The sequence below is a fragment of the Sinohyriopsis cumingii genome, chromosome 16, assembly GCF_028554795.1.
Source record: "Sinohyriopsis cumingii isolate HCF-2022 chromosome 16, ASM2855479v2, whole genome shotgun sequence".
Taxonomy (NCBI): domain Eukaryota; kingdom Metazoa; phylum Mollusca; class Bivalvia; order Unionida; family Unionidae; genus Sinohyriopsis; species Sinohyriopsis cumingii.
This window is the reverse complement of record NC_142976.1, coordinates 11,781,930-11,801,809: the sequence shown is the minus strand read 5'-3', so window position 1 is coordinate 11,801,809 and position 19,880 is coordinate 11,781,930. Positions and strand designations below refer to the sequence as shown.

The 19,880-nt window shown below is 34.4% G+C and overlaps 2 protein-coding genes across 2 annotated transcripts in view; one reads left to right on the top strand and one right to left on the bottom strand.

The window, feature by feature from the left end:
• LOC149779948 (uncharacterized) overlaps positions 1-14,093 on the bottom strand; it is a 50,968-nt gene extending 36,875 nt beyond the window's left edge. The window contains exon 1 of the mRNA XM_089936646.1: positions 13,965-14,093. The gene's annotated coding sequence lies outside the window, so the exon portion shown is untranslated. The remainder of the gene's footprint in view (positions 1-13,964) is intronic.
• Positions 1-19,880, top strand: part of LOC149779947 (pre-mRNA-splicing factor ATP-dependent RNA helicase PRP16-like) — a 180,314-nt gene that overhangs the window by 133,514 nt on the left and 26,920 nt on the right. The gene's annotated exons all lie outside the window — the stretch shown is intronic.

Sequence of the window (19,880 nt, the reverse complement as noted above, 5' to 3'; positions counted from 1 at the left end):
AATTATAAAAATGCGTCGTGTGTTATCTGACATAAGTGATGCACACTACAGTAATGGATGCATACGCTACATGTGATATAAGGAGTTCATAGATATATTTTTTCTTTAATAAATTACTTATGATGATAAAAAAGGAATAAATGATAACAACACCAGGTTAGTTCATTTCATTTTATTATCAATTAAGCGTTTTGTTTATTTTATTGTAACATGCAGTGGGAGGGGATTCCAGTAAACACCAGCAAGAGACAGGAGTAATGCTCAAGGACATTTTTAAAATTACCGGTTTTTATGAACCCGGATATCTCGGGACCCGGTTATGTCGACGATTTTTTTACACCCCCGACGTAATCGAGATAACCGGGTTTGACTGTATCTTGATTTTGCTTCTCCTCCTGCATGGATGGTGATCTCAGCATAGGGTTTTCAGTGAAAGACTTCTGCAGATGTCTATTTGGTCCTAAGTAAAAATGATGCCAAAGACTACCAATATGGCCACCACAGTAGCTTGCTTGTAAATTGTACTGCAACTTCTCATCAACATGTTTGTTTTTTTACCAGAAGACGTCATGTGATATTGGTTTCATCATAAATGAAAATAGTTCTTCTTAGATATCCAAAATGGCTACCACAGCATCCATTTTGACTTTTTTTGTCTCTACTCCGGAATGAATGATTATATCAACATGAGGTTTTCACTGAACAACTTCTTATGATGTCTAATTGGTCCTAAATGAAGTTAATGCTGATCTGAAATTCAATATGGCCATCACAGCTGCCATCCTGAAATTGTATTGCTACACCTACTAAATGGAAAGTCTTATTGGCATTGGTTTTTCACCAGAAGACTTCTCTTGGTATAAAGTTTTTCCTAAATGAAATGGCTGCTGTCCATTAAGGAAACAACAGTGGCCATCTTTAAAACCTTATCACTGCTAATCCTGAATGGAAAATCAATGCTGATCTGATAACCAGTATGGCCACCATGGCAGCCATTTTGAGAATCTTGTTATTGCTACTCCCAAATGTAAAGTCATATCGACATAGGGTCCATCTTGGAAATCTTGCTATACTTCCTAAATGGATGGTCATATCAGCATGGGTTTATCACTAAGTCTTATCACATCCAGTTGGTACTAAATAAGAATGGAGCCAAAGCGATCTCCAACAGGGTCACTATGGTGACTGTCATAAACTTCTGAACAAAATGGTATTTTCACTATCATCTCTGAAAAATGAAAACTGTGCCAATCTGACATACAATATGGCCATCATAATGGCAATCTTGAAAATCTTGTTGCCACTTATCCTAAGTGAATGATTTAATGATACAGATTTTTTATTTAAAGACTTCTGATATCTAGTTGCTTCTAAATGAAAATTATGCTGATATACTATCCAAGAGATGAATGGATGGGTGCTGGTGCTTTATCATTTAGATGTTGGATGAGTTTTATTATGAGTGATACCAATGCATGTTAATGAAGTGATCTTGCAGTTTGGTTTGACTAATCTTGTATCACTTTTAAAGATTGTAGATTTTATAGAATTTTTATCAAACTTGGTAAATAGGCTTACATTGTTAAGGTCATATTTTTTGTGTATTAATTAGGTAATCTTACATCTGATTGACTGAAATTTTTATCTTTCTGTTTCTCATCTGATTCCAGTATAAATTTGTAAATAGGTTTATAACAATTTTTTGGGATCAGTTAGATTACAATCAAGAATTTTAGATGTTAGTTATGCCTTTTGATAGTTGGAAATAATTTTTATCAGACTATAGTAAAGTTGCAAAAGTTGACTAACATTGGGTGATTGAATACATAGGGTCATTTTTTACAATACAACATAAGTATGCTTTGTGAAATGTTCAGATTTTGTAGGCTAGGTGAGCAATATCATGCCCATATATCATGATCTCTCTCTCTCTCTCTCTCTCTCTCTCTCTCTCTCTCTCTCTCTCAGTGATTACTTGCGTATTTAAAGATTGGAGTTTATACCTGGCTAAAACTAGATTTGTTTGAGATAATTTTAAGATGGTGAAATTCAATCCCAAGGACTTTGACACAGCATTGTTTGCTGTCAACATTGAACACAAACCTTAACCAGTATTTGTAGATTTGACATGTGGCAGGTCTGGTATTAGTACAGAACTAGTTATAGGGGGTGTAGTTGGGTGGGGCTGGAGAAGTCATTAAAACGATAATAGTAGTAGTATAAACAGTTCCCATCGTCTGCTTAAATTTTGTTCCTTTTAATTTTTTTAACACATTGCAATGGTTAAAAGGGATATTTATTCAAGGCTCTGTCTTTTTTTACAACTCTTTTTCATCACAATTTTGAAGTTAAATTCAGTTTTATTAATTCCTTCTGTACAATCTCTGCCCAAAATGTATTATTTCATTTACATATTATGTTTCATGCATTGAAAAAAAGTAAAGTGTTTGTGAATTGTTTTATAAGTTATGGTTGTTGAAGGAGAAACTGAATGGTATTGGTGGTTGTTGATGGTTATACAATAATAGTAACTACTAATATACTACATACTAGTTGACTAAAGGGATAGGAGGAGAAGCAGCAACAGCAAAACCTTACTTGCCGTATAGTCCTTTTGTTGTCCTATGACTGGCCCTAAAATAAAATTTTATCCAAATTTATAATGTTTAGTCAATTACATATATCGTTACACTTTTTTATTTATTTTTGGACATGCCTCTATAATTTTGCCAGAATTTTTCAAGATGAAAACTTTTTAATGTGTATTTCAGTAGCTCACAAGTGGGCAATTTGGAGAAATAATCATATGAGTTACTTGGTAGATTTAACAGCAGGATAAAATATTATTGGCCACCTGAAGTTGACCTGTCCTAACTACATGGTAATTTTAGTGCTGGCCTATGTCTTTATACCAGTTCATGCACAGAAAGCATGTTACTAAGTTACTGTTATTAAACTTAGTAATAGGTATATCCATACATTTTTAGCTATGTGAGGAAATAATTGTACAGTTTTTCAGATGTACTGTTATATCTGACAAGTCCAGAAGATAGTAGTATTTTTTAAAACTGTACAATTATTTTTCCATACAGTTAGAAAAGTATGCATATATCTGTGTTAATCTACATTACATTTATTTTTATAATGTTAAAATGCATTTTTGGAGATGTTAGATAAACAGTAACATTTGGAATTGTGTATCATTCTTACTGCCTCTACCGCTCCAGTGGCTTAGTGGTTAGAGTGTCTGCCTCTGTTGCGGGAGGTCGTGGGTTCAATCCCCTGCTGAGTCATACCAAAGACTTATAAAAATGGTACTAACAGCTGCCTCGCTTGGCACTCAGCATTAAGAGGTTAGTGTTAGGACTGGTTGGCCTGGTTTCAGGATAATGTGACTGGGTGGGACATCGTGCTACATGTCTGTGGCATGATGCCCCAGTGCTGGACATCACCATAAACTGCCACACTGCAGACATCATAGTGATATGACTGTAAAATTATTAAAAATCCAAATCACACACACACACACATACACACATACACACACACACACACAAACTTACTGCCTCTAAAGACAATGGACCATTCCAACACGTACTTTTTCTGACTGCCCTGAAGAAATATCACCTTATCATTCTTACATCCTTTGGGTGATTCATTATCACATGACCAAGAGGCCAAGGTCAACTGCCTTAACCATGGTGAAAATGACATTGTAATGTTATAATTGCACTGGCTGTTTGAATCACATGACCAAGTAGCCCAGATCAATATGCCACTAAGCTATAAAGAGAATGTTGCAGAGTATATGATAACTGGTCAATAAAATTTAAATATTAAGCCTTTAGATATTTTGAAGCTTTGTGAGAGGAGAGCTCTAAATCTCTTGCCAACCATATATGTGGGGAAGGTCTTGGAGCCATCCACAAATAATTATAACTGGTTAATATATGGAATGGTGATGATGTAAAGTTGTAGAGCCAAGATAGAAAACAAAATGATATGGTATACCAATTAAATAGACCCCATAACTTTATCTCGATAGGCAATGCTTTTGAGGATTTTGGAAATGTGAAGTATTTTATCTTATCACAAACCATGGAAACTTACCATGTACAAGATTTACCAGTTCAAGACTTTTGATGTTTTAGAAAGCATTAAAAAATTATTGGAGGACACTAGTGATTCTCACGTGGATAGACAGAAAGTTGAACAGAGATATTTCATACATTTTAAATGTTCCTGGTGTGGAGAATTTGGAAATGTTTGAATACTGTGTTGCAGCTAAAATGTCAAAAGAGTGACAGCCATGTATATCTAAGTATCATCATTTAACCAATGCTAATAATACAGCAGTGAATGACTTTAGCTGGGCAAGATCTGACAATTTTTCATTGACTATAAATTGCTGTCTCCCATATTAGGAACTTACAGTAATATTTATGATAAATAGACTCATAGTAAGATCAATTTTACAATTGTAATTTAAGGCCAAATTATGCTTTTCATTCGAAGATCATAAAAAAAGAAACTAGGACAACATAAATTGGGTTACTTCTACGAACTATTTGTTGTAATTTTCTCTCTCTGTTTCTCTGTCTCTCTCACACTATTTCTCTCTGTTTGGAGCACAACTGTTATCTGTTGTGCTAGCCTGTCAGCCTTAAAAAGATAGTACAGTTAATGCAAAATTACACATTTATAACTGTAAACATGTAACAAACCAGTACAATTAAGAAATGATTATACTTAAAATTGAAAGGGAGATATGGGCGGCTGTGAATTAATCCCAGTTATTAGCTGTTCTTTCTGTTCAAACCGTTGTGTTAGATGTGTACAAGAATGACAATAAGAAGAAACAAAATTTTTAAGTTTTGAAGTTAAAACTTGAAAAATGAACATACCTGAGTTCCTACTTGTATTTCAGCTCAAGTAAGATTACAGATTGTTTTGATTTGTTTCAAATTTGTTGTCAATCAGGGTGCATCAAACAATGCAGCTGTAAACTGCATAGATGCCTAATGCAGCATCAGACCTGGTACTGTGCAGTTCGTAAAGTGAAATCAGTAGAACAAAGATAGATAGATCCTGGTCTGCCAGGATGATATGCAATGGCAGATTACAGTTTGTGTTGTTTACAGGTTGACCTGACTTACATGCAGGTACATACAGTAAGTTTATGTTTGTTTTGAGATAGCATGTTTCTAGTGAAATGATGTGGCCTGGCTTTAAACCCAAAGCTGAAGGCAGCATTAGCAAAAGTTTGTCATTGAGGTTTATCACTTTTGGAAGCCAAGACGATTTAATTTTTACATAATCTTTGAGTTTGACATTCTCAAAAAAGCCCAGACAGTCTAACAATGCAGAGAAACTTGAGTATTGCTATGTTTTATTGCACTGCAGAGAAAATTGAGTATTGCTGTGTTTTATTGCACTGCAGAGAAAATTGAGTATTGCTGTGTTTTATTGCACTTGGTTCTGCAAAATGTGTGCCTTATAGCATAGACAACTGCATGGCCGAGTATTGGAAATTATACCTTGCTGTCCTATATCTGTCCTGTGATATCAGCAATAGATTTGTTATTGAAGATTTGTATTTATTCACTTTCACATATTAAGACAAGTGTATGTTGCCAGGTTATTTTTAGAAATGAATTACTCTTCTAGAGTCCAAGTAATCTGAAGAAAAATTAACATATAACTCAGAAACTCAAAACTTCAGTACTGGTCACAACAGAAGAAAACAACTTGATATCAAGTGTTTAAAAGCCCCAGACTCTGAGATCACTTTCTCTATACATCACTATTAATACTACGTATTTTGCAATCTCGGAAATGCCTAATTGAATATATATTACAAGATAGAGAATGACGTGATCATGTTTACATGTAAAAGTCACATAGCTCCTGTATGTCCTTGATAAGAACCAATTATTTTACTCCTAGATAAAAGTTATTTACTGGACCCTCAGTCAAGACCAGGAACTAAGTCAAAAATAAAAACAAGTGTTTCTATTATTAGGTATCTAAGGAAAACTCAGGTCAAACTGAATTTTCTGGAAAATATCAAATTCTTAGTAAACAAAATTACATTATATTGACATGTAAAGAAAATAAAAAGACTCCATAACCCACAAACAATCAAATCAAATCAAACACAACTTAAATAAAATATAAATTAAATCAAATATATGTAACATACTTAAAATGGTAACCTCATGCAGAAAGACAGTGAAGCCAGTTAGTAAGAAGTTGTAAATTTCTGCTAATTTCAACAAGTTGTGTATGCTTTAAGATGTCTTTTTTGTTTTCTTTAAAAAATGCTTTTCTCTTTAGATTGTTTGTATTTAAATATTTTCTTTTCAATATTTAATAGTAGCATGGTGTCTGTTATATGATACACTAATGGATAGTATAATAATAATAATAGTAATAATAATAATAATAATAATAATAATGAAGATTTTATCTATCAAGGGTTTTTGTTTTTGTTGTTGATTCAACAATACTTTTAATGCGTTATTTGCTATAGTATGCCAGGGAAATGGGAAATAAGTTCCTTTCCCAAGGGCACACAGAGGCAGCCAAACTGGACCAGCCTAGGCAGGTATTGAACCCATCTGAGGGTAACATAGTTAATACAAAAACTAATTTCCCTTATGGCCTTCATTTAAACATATGTACAAGAAATTATCAAATATCGCAAGGAAATGAGAAGAATTATATTTAGCAAAATAGTTGTACAGATTAGCATGCAAAGACACCTGTACTTGTACAGATTAAGCATGCAAAGACACCTGTACTTGTACAGATTAGCATGCAAAGACACCTGTACAAACTCAGTGATTCCATTCTTCAGTAGGTGAGACAAATGAAAAAAAGAAACTTTTTTGGTTAAGATCTCAAGGACAAGGGACACTACTCTATCTAGATCTGGGGAACATAAACCATTTTAGAGGAAGAGTGGTCATGATTATGCATAGAGCTACAAAAATGAGAATATCTTGTTTGACCATGTTGCTTTCATTGCTGTTAGAATAGGAGGACTCTGGAAATTGTTTTGGGTGGGGAGTAGTGGATTCTGGAAATTGTTTTGGGTGGGGAGTAGTGGTCTCTGGAAATTGTTTTGGGTGGGGAGTAGTGGTCTCTGGAAATTGTTTTGGGTGGGGAGTAGTGGATTCTGGAAATTGTTTTGGCTGGGGAGTAGTGGTCTCTGGAAATTGTTTTGGGTGTTGAGTAGTGGACTCGGAAATTGTTTTGGGTGTTGAGTAGTGGACTCGGAAATTGTTTTGGGTGGGGAGTAGTGGAGCATCAATCCTTTTGGAGGACAGTTGTTATATGTGATTACATTGTTTCAGTAGAAATTTCAGTGACAGTAGTATTTAAACATTTTTAGAAATCTATATTTGGTTTAAGGTATATAATGACTAGGCTATTGGATTTGTACTGAAAAATATTTGTTAACATTTTACTTTTTGATGGGCCATCTTTCAGCTCATTGGCTTCATTGTCTTGTACATGATGTCATAACATTATTTGTGGCATCATTATGCTAAAATTGCATTGTCACAGTTGTGAGAAAATGTAAATTTAAAACATTTTCACTGTAATGTAGCAATTATAGACCTTAGTTCACACGAGTATGAAGCGATATGAACCGTGAAACCAAGCACATTGCTTGACCTTTACTTCACTTGGTCAATATGAAACCAGTCATATTGCATGACCTTTCCATCACTTTGGTCAGTATGAAACCAGTCATATTGCTTGACCTTTACTTCAATTTGGTCAGTATAAAGCCAGTCATATTGCTTGACCTTTCTGTCACTTTGGTCAGTATGAAACCAGTCATATTGCTTGACCTTTCTGTCACTTTGGTCAGTATGAAACCGGTCATATTGCATGACCTTTCCATCACTTTGGTCAGCATGAAACCAGTCATATTGCATGACCTTTCCATCGCTTTGGTCAGTATGAAACCAGTCATATTGCATGACCTTTCCATCACTTTGGTCAGTATGAAACCAGTCATATTGCTTGACCTTTCTATCACTTTGGTCAGTATGAAACTTACTGGTTCATGCAACTTCATATTCATCTCAATAAAGTTCTGTAAATTTAAAATGGAAATTAAGCATACATATTCACTTTTTTTGGACCTCTCCAATTGTTAGAACACATGCAGTGACAATACAATATTTGATGAAGATCCTTACCAGTTCCAGCTTTTCTTTCATATGCCTCACATTAAATGAACCAAACTCCTTGTGTTCAGGTTTATACACTAAATGGGAAATTAACAGGGGGAAAATATCAGATGGTTTTATCAAGTAATTATGTTGTTTGACGGATACCTTGAACAGAGTTCTGGCTCTGTATAATGTCTGATTTATTGCCATTAATCGATCAAGATACATGAAATTAATGGAAATCCCAGCCATGTGGTTAAATCATTGACTTCTCAGGAGGCTCTGACTGAGGGGACAAATAACAAAATCCCACAAGTGAGATTACCTTGCCTTGGTACAAACACTGACAGATTATTTTTCTCACCCAGTTTTTCCATTCAAATTAAAGTAACTCCGCACTTTTGCAATATGTAGTTAGCAAATTCAACACATACAGTATTAATCATATACTGTTATTACCTCTCATTTTATCTAAAGGTCTTTTACTATTTTATGAAAATCTGAATAATTATCCCAGTAGAATCTAACTATAAATGCCTAGCTTAGAAAAAAAAAACTGAGAGAAAAAATGTTTTAATTGTTTCATGTTGAAAGTATTGCAGCATGAGTATCTGGATCGATGTGCTATCATTTGTAACACGATGCATTCATATAAATATGTGCTATCATTTATAACACCACACATTCATATAAATATGTGCTATCATTTGTAACACCACACAGTCATATAAATATGTGCTATCATTCATAACACCACACATTCATATAAATATGTGCTATCATTTGTAACACCACACAGTCATATAAATATGTGCTATCATTTGTAACACCACACATTCATATAAATATGTGCTATCATTTGTAACACCACACATTCATATAAATATGTGCTATCAGTCATAACACCACACATTCATATAAATATATGCTATCGTTTGTAACACCACACATTCATATAAATATATGCTATCATTTGTAACACCACACATTCATATAAATATGTGCTATCATTTGTAACATCACACATTTATATAAATATGTGCTATCATTTGTAACACCACACATTCATATAAATATGTGCTATCATTTATAACACCACACATTCATATAAATATGTGCTATCATTTGTAACACCACACATTCATATAAATATGTGCTATCATTCAAAACACCACACATTCATATAAATATGTGCTATCATTCATAACACCACACATTCGTATAAATATGTGCTATCATTTGTAACACCACACATTCATATAAATATGTACTATCAGTCATAACACCACACATTCATATAAATAAGTGCTATCATTTGTAACACCACACATTCATATAAATATGTGCTATCATTTGTAACACCACACATTCATATAAATAAGTGCTATCAGTCATAACTACACATTCATATAAATATGTGCTATCATTTGTAACACCACACATTGATATAAATATGTGCTTTCATTTGTAACACCACACATTCATATAAATATGTGCTATCAGTCATAACACCACACATTCTTATATGTGCTATCAGTCATAACCACACATTCTTATAAATATGTGCTATCAATCATAACACCACACATTCATATAAATATGTGCTATCAGTCATAACACCACACATTCATATAAATATGTGCTATCATTTGTAACACCACACATTCATATAAATATGTGCTATCATTTGTAACACCACACATTCATATAAATATGTGCTATCAGTCATAACACCACACATTCATATAAATATGTGCTATCAGTCATAACACCACACATTCATATAAATATGTGCTATCATTTGTAACACCACACATTCATATAAATATGTGCTATCATTTGTAACACCACACATTCTTATAAATATGTGCTATCATTTGTAACACCACACATTCATATAAATATGTGCTATCATTTGTAACACCACACATTCATATAAATATGTGCTATCATTTGTAACACCACACATTCATATAAATATGTGCTATCATTTGTAACACCACACATTCATATAAATAAGTGCTATCAGTCATAACTACACATTCATATAAATATGTGCTATCATTTGTAACACCACACATTGATATAAATATGTGCTTTCATTTGTAACACCACACATTCATATAAATATGTGCTATCAGTCATAACACCACACATTCTTATATGTGCTATCAGTCATAACCACACATTCTTATAAATATGTGCTATCAATCATAACACCACACATTCATATAAATATGTGCTATCAGTCATAACACCACACATTCATATAAATATGTGCTATCATTTGTAACACCACACATTCATATAAATATGTGCTATCATTTGTAACACCACACATTCATATAAATATGTGCTATCAGTCATAACACCACACATTCATATAAATATGTGCTATCAGTCATAACACCACACATTCATATAAATATGTGCTATCATTTGTAACACCACACATTCATATAAATATGTGCTATCATTTGTAACACCACACATTCTTATAAATATGTGCTATCATTTGTAACACCACACATTCATATAAATATGTGCTATCATTTGTAACACCACACATTCATATAAATATGTGCTATCATTTGTAACACCACACATTCATATAAATATGTGCTATCATTTGTAACACCACACATTCATATAAATATGTGCTATCATTTGTAACACCACACATTCATATAAATATGATGATGAGAATATGTTCATGATGGCAGTAGGGTGACCTGTCTACTGTGAAGACGCAAGTTAGACACGAGAAAATAGAAACATGAACATTTGATATTATTACTGTATTATCAAATTTAATCAATGGATGTCGCATGGAAATAACAATGAATAATTAATTACTTTTATATGGATAACTTTTAACTTTTCAGTTCTAATTTGGAAAAAAGTTCTTTGATAGGTAATGGTATGATAAAATAATGGGTACACAGCCTAATGAAGTGTGTAATAGCTGTGATAAGATGATAAAATAATGGGTACACAGCCTAATGAAGTGTGTAATAGCTGTGATAAGATGATAAAATAATGGGTACACAGCCTAATGAAGTGTGTAATAGCTGTGATAAGATGATAAAATAATGGGTACACAGCCTAATGAAGTGTGTAATAGCTGTGATAAGATGATAAAATAATGGGTACACAGCCTAATGAAGTGTGTAATAGCTGTGATAAGATGATAAAATAATGGGTACACAGCCTAATGAAGTGTGTAATAGCTGTGATAAGATGATAAAATAATGGGTACACAGCCTAATGAAGTGTGTAATAGCTGTGATAAGATGATAAAATAATGGGTACACAGCCTAATGAAGTGTGTAATAGCTGTGATAAGATGATAAAATAATGGGTACACAGCCTAATGAAGTGTGTAATAGCTGTGATAAGATGATAAAATAATGGGTACACAGCCTAATGAAGTGTGTAATAGCTGTGATAAGATGGCTAATTCATGATTTTCTTGGAAATTTATATGTTGTCCTGAAAACATACCAATTGTTGCTATTAATTAATAGTGCAATAATATGCTACATGGAAATCTTGTGCAATAGAATTTGGACTGATGGCTTGATCACTCTGATTGGTATGTGCAGTTTTCATCTGCCATTGCATTATTATGTTTGATTGAACTGGGGCAGATTGGGGGTGTTTGACAAAGTTTGACGAACACTGGTCTGACATAACACATTTCTAGTTGTTCCAGGCTTTGCAGTAGCTCTTGTGCTGATAGTTTGGACTTTTGTAGCCAGTCATATGTATAACCCGTGTATCTGGATCAGTGTTTTCTGGACAGGTCACAAAAATCACTAGGACATGTTCTTAGATACAGGATACCAATATGGAAATATGGGGTTAGCGTGCATTCTTGGTTTATCATTGCTCTTGTTTCTTATGTCTGCCCATATCATTATCTTCATCTGTCTAAGACTTACAAAAATGGTACTAACAGCTGCCTTGCTTGGCGCTTAGCATTAAGAGGTTAGTGTTAGGACTGGTCGGCCTGGTATCAGGATGCTACATGTCTGTGGCTTGATGCTCCAGTGCTAGACATCACTATAAACTGCCACACTGCAGACATCGTAGTGATATGACTGAAAAATTGTTAAAGCTACATTAAAAGTCCAAATCACACACACACACACTCTTCATCTGTCTCTTGTTAAACTCAAAATATTCTAAATTTAGTTCACACTCTTGCTTTGAAGAAATATTACGCCACTTGATATTTCTGTGTTCTTCAACCCCTTCCCTGTACTCCAAAGTGCATAATATTTTTATACCATAAAGTATAAAGTTGATGGTGTGTTATGGCCAACAGATAGGATCTAAGTTGATGGTGTGTTATGGCCAACAGGGAGGATTTAAGTATAAAGTTGATGGTATGTTATGGCCAATAGGGAGTATTTAAGTATAAAGTTGATGATGTGTTATGGCCAACAGGGAGGATTCAAGTATAAAGTTGATGGCGTGTTATCTCCAGCAGGGAGGATTTAAGTATAAAGTTGATGATGTGTTATGGCCAACAGGGAGGATTTAAGTATAAAGTTGATGATGTGTTATGGCCAACAGGGAGGATTTAAGTATAAAGTTGATGGTGTGTTATGGCCAACAGGGAGGATTTAAGTATAAAGTTGATGGTGTGTTATGGCCAACAGGGAGGATTTAAGTATAAATTTGATGGTGTGTTATCTCCAACAGGGAGGATTTAAGTTGATGATGTGTTATGACCAACATTGAGGATTTTGAGAATTTAAGTAGTTTATTAAGCACTGATGGTCTCTGCAGTTTCGGGTTATATGATATGCTTTCATTTATGATCTCTGCCCAAATAGCTGGACTCTGTGTGTGTGTGTGTGTGTGTGTGTGTGTGTGTGTGTGTGTGTCAAAATGTTTTTTAGGATATGTTATCAAAGCTGGAGAGACCTTTATGAGTGAAGTTCTTTTTGTTATATATTTGTTGATGTTCTTTGATTTTATAATAATTCTGTCAGACACAGCAGGAGACAACAAGGGTTTCTTCTTTTTTAAAATTAGTTCCTAGTGCATGGATACCACAATAGAGACAATATGGCTGAGACAATAAGACTGAGATAAGAAAAGTAAGATTAGCAAATCAGCTAGATTTCTCAGTCACATGACTGAGATTATCTTTATTCTCCTGCTGTATATATTCTTATCAATTGGGTAAAACTATAAACTGCAAAAAACCAGATCTGATGTCTCTGCAGTTTCGGGTTATATGATATGCTTTCATTTATGATCTCTGCCCAAATAGCTGGACTCTGTGTGTGTGTGTATGTGTGTGTGTGTGTGTGTGTGTGTGTGTGTGTCAAAATGTTTTTTAGGATATGTTATCAAAGCTGGAGAGACCTTTATGAGTGAAGTTCTTTTTGTTATATATTTGTTGATGTTCTTTGATTTTATAATAATTCTGTCATACTCAGCAGGAGACAACAAGGGTTTCTTCTTTTTTAAAATTAGTTCCTAGTGCATGGATACCACAATAGAGACAATATGGCTGAGACAATAAGACTGAGATAAGAAAAGTATGATTAGCAAATCAGCTAGATTTCTCAGTCACATGACTGAGATATCTTTATTCTCCTGCTGTATATATTCTTATCAATTGGGTAAAACTATAAACTGCAAAAAACCAGATCTGATGTTGCATAATGTGCTGACAGTCAACATAGACCCTGGTCTATCAACGCATTATGCATGTTAGATAAGGGTCTATGTTGTTTGCAATTGTACCCCACTTACCTGCAAGTAATGGCTGTACTTGTTTTTACCTGGTCCTTTTCATAAGTGGTTATTCATTTGTTTACACCAAGGATCATTCTAGAAATGTTTAGGAAGGATCTGAACAGTTAACTCAATAGGCAATCAATGAATTTATTGCATACTAAATGGAGATCAACAATCTTCATTGCAGGTAGCCAGTGCTGTTTGCTTTCAGACACGTTTACATGTATGCTTTCAGACATGTTTACAAACAAGGAAGACTTTACCTGATTAGTTACCGCCTGTACTCACTTAGAAGTCCAACTGCAAGCTGCAAACTGCACACTCAGATCTGCTGTTGCATAATACACCAACAGATCTGGATCTATGACGTTTGTTAAGAGTTATCAGTAGAACAAAGAACACGTATCCCAATCTGTTAATGTATCAAAAGATGGCAGATCGAGGTCTATGTTGTTTTCAGTTGGACTTGAAATATATGCTTATATCCTGAAGAGCTCAGACTAAGTTGATAATGAGTGAGATCCACACATATTTATTAGGTGATGTTTGATCTATTTGGTTGAGCTTTCTGCATTTCTGGAAATCATATTTCTGATTTAATTTGATACATGGATTTGTATCATTATAATTTTGGAGCTGTCTACGTGGGTTCGAGTCTCAGGCTCGGCTAACGCTGGTACGTGAGAAAGCTTGCCAGTAGCTTCTCGTGGGTCGGTGGTTCTTCCCGGGGTTTTCCAGGGTTCTTCCTCCACCAGTTATACTGGCCGCCATGTATAGCCTATCTTGTGCTGAAAAATGGTGTTAAACCCTACAACAACAACAACAACAACAATTTTGGATGATTTTGATAATGACTGAGATCCATACATATTAATGAGGTAATCATATTAATGAGGTAATCTTGATTCTGGTGAGATTGTGACCACTCTGAGGTCATGTTTCTGATCTGATTTTGATAAAACTTGGAATATACACTTTATCCAAATCTTTGACATCCTTGTTAATGGGCAAGATCCATTTGTTGTTGTTGTTGGTGTTGTTCTGGGGTTTAATACCATTTTTCAGCACACGATAGGCTATGTATAGCGGCCAGTATTAATGGTAGAGGAAGAACCCGGGAAAACCCCGGGAAGAACCACTGACCCACGAGAAGCTACTGGCAAGCTTTCTCACATACCCACATAGGCCAAATCCTAGACTCTAACCCACGCAGACAGAGATGAGATAGCAGTGATCCGTAACAGAGAGCGCTTTAGACCACTCGGCCACTTGGGGCCCCAGATCCATTTGTTAGTGAAGTGATCTTGTACCTGATTAGCAGAGACTAATATCATTCTAAAAGCTGTAATTTAGATAAATTTTGATCAGAATTAAGTCTTGTATCATCAAGATCTTTGGACAGTGAACAGAACCTATGCATATTAATTATGGTGATCTTTCTAAGCTTGCTGCCATTCAAGAAGCCATATGTTTTTTTTATCTGATTTTGAACAGACTTCAGATATAGGTTATATTAATAAGAAACCTATCATCTCATTATTAGCTGGACTTGTTACATCCTTAGACCTAAAGATGATATTTCTCATCCAGTTTCAATAAAACTTGGTAAATTGGTCAAGACCTTTGATGACTTCACTTTCGAGCTGGAGGCCTTTTGAGCTGGAGGCTGTGCTTTGAGCAGGAGACCTTTTGAGCTAATTTTGATCAGGACGTAGTTAAATAGATGAAATCAATACGATATAAAGTTTAGAAGTTAATTTACGATAATTGTATTTTTACGATACTACATAAGCCTTTTTAATTAAATGGTCAGCATGAGTCATATCAGGCCCACTTGGGCCTCTGTTGGATTATGGCACAATGGAGCAGGTGACTCATGCATGGCATTGTTCTAAGTAATCTTATAACCATATACTATCTATACTTGGTTATAAGTTGAGTTCAGCTGCAAACTGCGTAGACCCAGTTTCCTTAGACTAATCAGAAGAACAACCAACCTTGATCTGCCAGAGCATTATGCTCAAGAAGATTAGGATCTATATTGTTTGTAGTTAAAGGTGACTTAGAAGTGAGTATACATTGTATGCATGAAGATTTTCAGAAGCATTTTCATGAGCAAAATTGGGGCCCCGAGTGGCCGAGTGGTCTAAAGCGCTCACCGTTATGGATCACTGCCATCTCACCTCTGTCTGCATGAGTTCGAGTCTCAGCCTCGGCTAACATTGGTACGTGAGAAAGCCTGCCAGTAGCTTATCGTGGGTCGGTGGTTCTTCCCGGGGTTTTCCAGGGTTCTTCCTCCACCAGTTATACTGGCCGCCATGTATAGCCTATCTTGTGCTGAAAAATGGTGTTAAACCCTACAACAACAACAACAACATCATGAGCAAAATTGAAGACTGTTTCACTGCATTTTTTGCTAAGTTTTGGCGACATTATTTTATTGGAGAGTAAATTCTGGTGGGATTTTATTTTCATGATGTCAGCATGAGATACCAAAATTGCTAAAAGTTTATTTTGGCGGAGACCACCTGCTGAACAGTATGTAGATGCATTGTCATTGTGAACAATGTTGATTTTCTACATGATATACCATCTTGGAGTTAAGTTTGCGTCCAAATAAAATAATAGTCAGATCTTAAGGACCTAGAAACTCTCTCTCACTAAATAAATATCAGCAGTCCATATTGTGGATTATGTCACATTTACAATTCTAGGATCATCGGGTGTTGTAAGATGAGCACATAAATCTTCTTGGGTATAACTGTTCACACAAGACATGAGAGGCAGATTGTAAACACGGCTGGTATAGCTTGCTTACAGTATTTGTACCATGTGTTTTTGTATTTGTTCTTGTTTTCAGTCTGCTCTTTTGAACCCGGATAGGGAGAGCAGCTTTGTTTCAAATCTCAATAGTCTGACAATCTAACAAGGTGAACGACATTATTCATGTCTTCCTTTTTTGAGAGACACTGAGGTCAGCAATATTAGTGATTTTTTCATTAATATCATGAGCACACTAGGCATGTTATAGAAATAATGTCATTTCATTTTATTGGTCAAAATCATCATTTTGACCAAAGAGAAAGCAGCATTTTTTTTTTAATCTGACCACTTAAGTATATTCCACCATATTTCCCACAAACTATTTGCTGATCATTAATTGGTTTGCTTGTTGAGAAGGGCAATATATACCATAGACTCCCTTGCCTTTGTCGTCTGTATCTAGAGGGAATCAAGCCAAACTGGGTGACTGCCTCTCTGTTTTCAAATCCTATCAGTATAATTAAGGTATTATCGCAGTAAACACCTTCCATTGAGAAAAAGAATTGAAGTTATTCAAGAAATCAAGGCAGCAAACACCTTCCATTGAGAAAAACAATGAAAGTTATTCAAGAAATCAAGGCAGCAAACACCTTCCATTGAGAAAAAGAATGGAAGTTATTCAAGAAATCAAGGCAGCAAACACCTTCCATTGAGAAAAACAATGAAAGTTATTTAAGAAATCAAGGCAGTAAACACCTTCCATTGAGAAAAACAAGGAAAGTTATTCAAGAAATCAAGGCAGTAAATACCTTCTGTTGAGAAAAAGAATGGAAGTTATTCAAGAAATCAAGGCAGTAAATACCTTCCATTGAGAAAAACAAGGAAAGTTATTCAAGAAATCAAGGCAGTAAATACCTTCTGTTGAGAAAAAGAATGGAAGTTATTCAAGAAATCAAGGCAGTAAATACCTTCTGTTGAGAAAAAGAATGGAAGTTATTCAAGAAATCAAGGCAGTAAACACCTTCCATTGAGAAAAACAAGGAAAGTTATTTAAGAAATCAAGGCAGTAAACACCTTCCATTGAGAAAAACAATGAAAGTTATTCAAGAAATCAAGGCAGTAAACACCTTCCATTGAGAAAAACAAGGAAAGTTATTCAAGAAATCAAGGCAGTAAATACCTTCTGTTGAGAAAAAGAATGGAAGTTATTCAAGAAATCAAGGCAGTAAATACCTTCTGTTGAGAAAAAGAATGGAAGTTATTCAAGAAATCAAGGCAGTAAACACCTTCCATTGAGAAAAACAATGAAAGTTATTCAAGAAATCAAGGCAGTAAACACCTTCCATTGAGAAAAACAATGAAAGTTATTCAAGAAATCAAGGCAGTAAACACCTTCCATTGAGAAAAACAATGAAAGTTATTCAAGAAATCAAGGCAGTAAATACCTTCCATTGAGAAAAACAAGGAAAGTTATTCAAGAAATCAAGGCAGTAAATACCTTCTGTTGAGAAAAAGAATGGAAGTTATTCAAGAAATCAAGGCAGTAAATACCTTCTGTTGAGAAAAAGAATGGAAGTTATTCAAGAAATCAAGGCAGTAAACACCTTCCATTGAGAAAAACAATGAAAGTTATTTAAGAAATCAAGGCAGTAAACACCTTCCATTGAGAAAAACAATGAAAGTTATTCAAGAAATCAAGGCAGTAAACACCTTCCATTGAGAAAAACAATGAAAGTTATTTAAGAAATCAAGGCAGTAAACACCTTCCATTGAGAAAAACAAGGAAAGTTATTCAAGAAATCAAGGCAGTAAACACCTTCCATTGAGAAAAACAAGGAAAGTTATTCAAGAAATCAAGGCAGTAAACACCTTCCATTGAGAAAAACAATGAAAGTTATTCAAGAAATCAAGGCAGTAAATACCTTCTGTTGAGAAAAAGAATGGAAGTTATTCAAGAAGTCAAGGCAGTAAATACCTTCTGTTGAGAAAAAGAATGGAAGTTATTCAAGAAATCAAGGCAGTAAACACCTTCTATTGAGAAAAACAAGGAAAGTTATTTAAGAAATCAAGGCAGTAAACACCTTCCATTGAGAAAAACAATGAAAGTTATTCAAGAAATCAAGGCAGTAAACACCTTCCATTGAGAAAAACAAGGAAAGTTATTCAAGAAATCAAGGCAGTAAACACCTTCCATTGAGAAAAACAAGGAAAGTTATTCAAGAAATCAAGGCAGTAAATACCTTCTGTTGAGAAAAAGAATGGAAGTTATTCAAGAAATCAAGGCAGTAAATACCTTCTGTTGAGAAAAAGAATGGAAGTTATTCAAGAAATCAAGGCAGTAAACACCTTCCATTGAGAAAAACAATGAAAGTTATTCAAGAAATCAAGGCAGTAAACACCTTCCATTGAGAAAAACAATGAAAGTTATTTAAGAAATCAAGGCAGTAAACACCTTCCATTGAGAAAAACAATGAAAGTTATTCAAGAAATCAAGGCAGTAAACACCTTCCATTGAGAAAAACAAGGAAAGTTATTCAAGAAATCAAGGCAGTAAATACCTTCTGTTGAGAAAAAGAATGGAAGTTATTCAAGAAATCAAGGCAGTAAATACCTTCTGTTGAGAAAAAGAATGGAAGTTATTCAAGAAATCAAGGCAGTAAACACCTTCCATTGAGAAAAACAATGAAAGTTATTTAAGAAATCAAGGCAGTAAACACCTTCCATTGAGAAAAACAATGAAAGTTATTCAAGAAATCAAGGCAGTAAACACCTTCCATTGAGAAAAACAATGAAAGTTATTCAAGAAATCAAGGCAGTAAACACCTTCCATTGAGAAAAACAAGGAAAGTTATTCAAGAAATCAAGGCAGTAAATACCTTCTGTTGAGAAAAAGAATGGAAGTTATTCAAGAAATCAAGGCAGTAAATACCTTCTGTTGAGAAAAACAAGGAAAGTTATTCAAGAAATCAAGGCAGTAAACACCTTCCATTGAGAAAAACAATGAAACTTATTTAAGAAATCAAGGCAGTAAACACCTTCCATTGAGAAAAACAAGGAAAGTTATTCAAGAAATCAAGGCAGTAAACACCTTCCATTGAGAAAAACAATGAAAGTTATTCAAGAAATCAAGGCAGCAAACACCTTCCATTGAGAAAAACAATGAAAGTT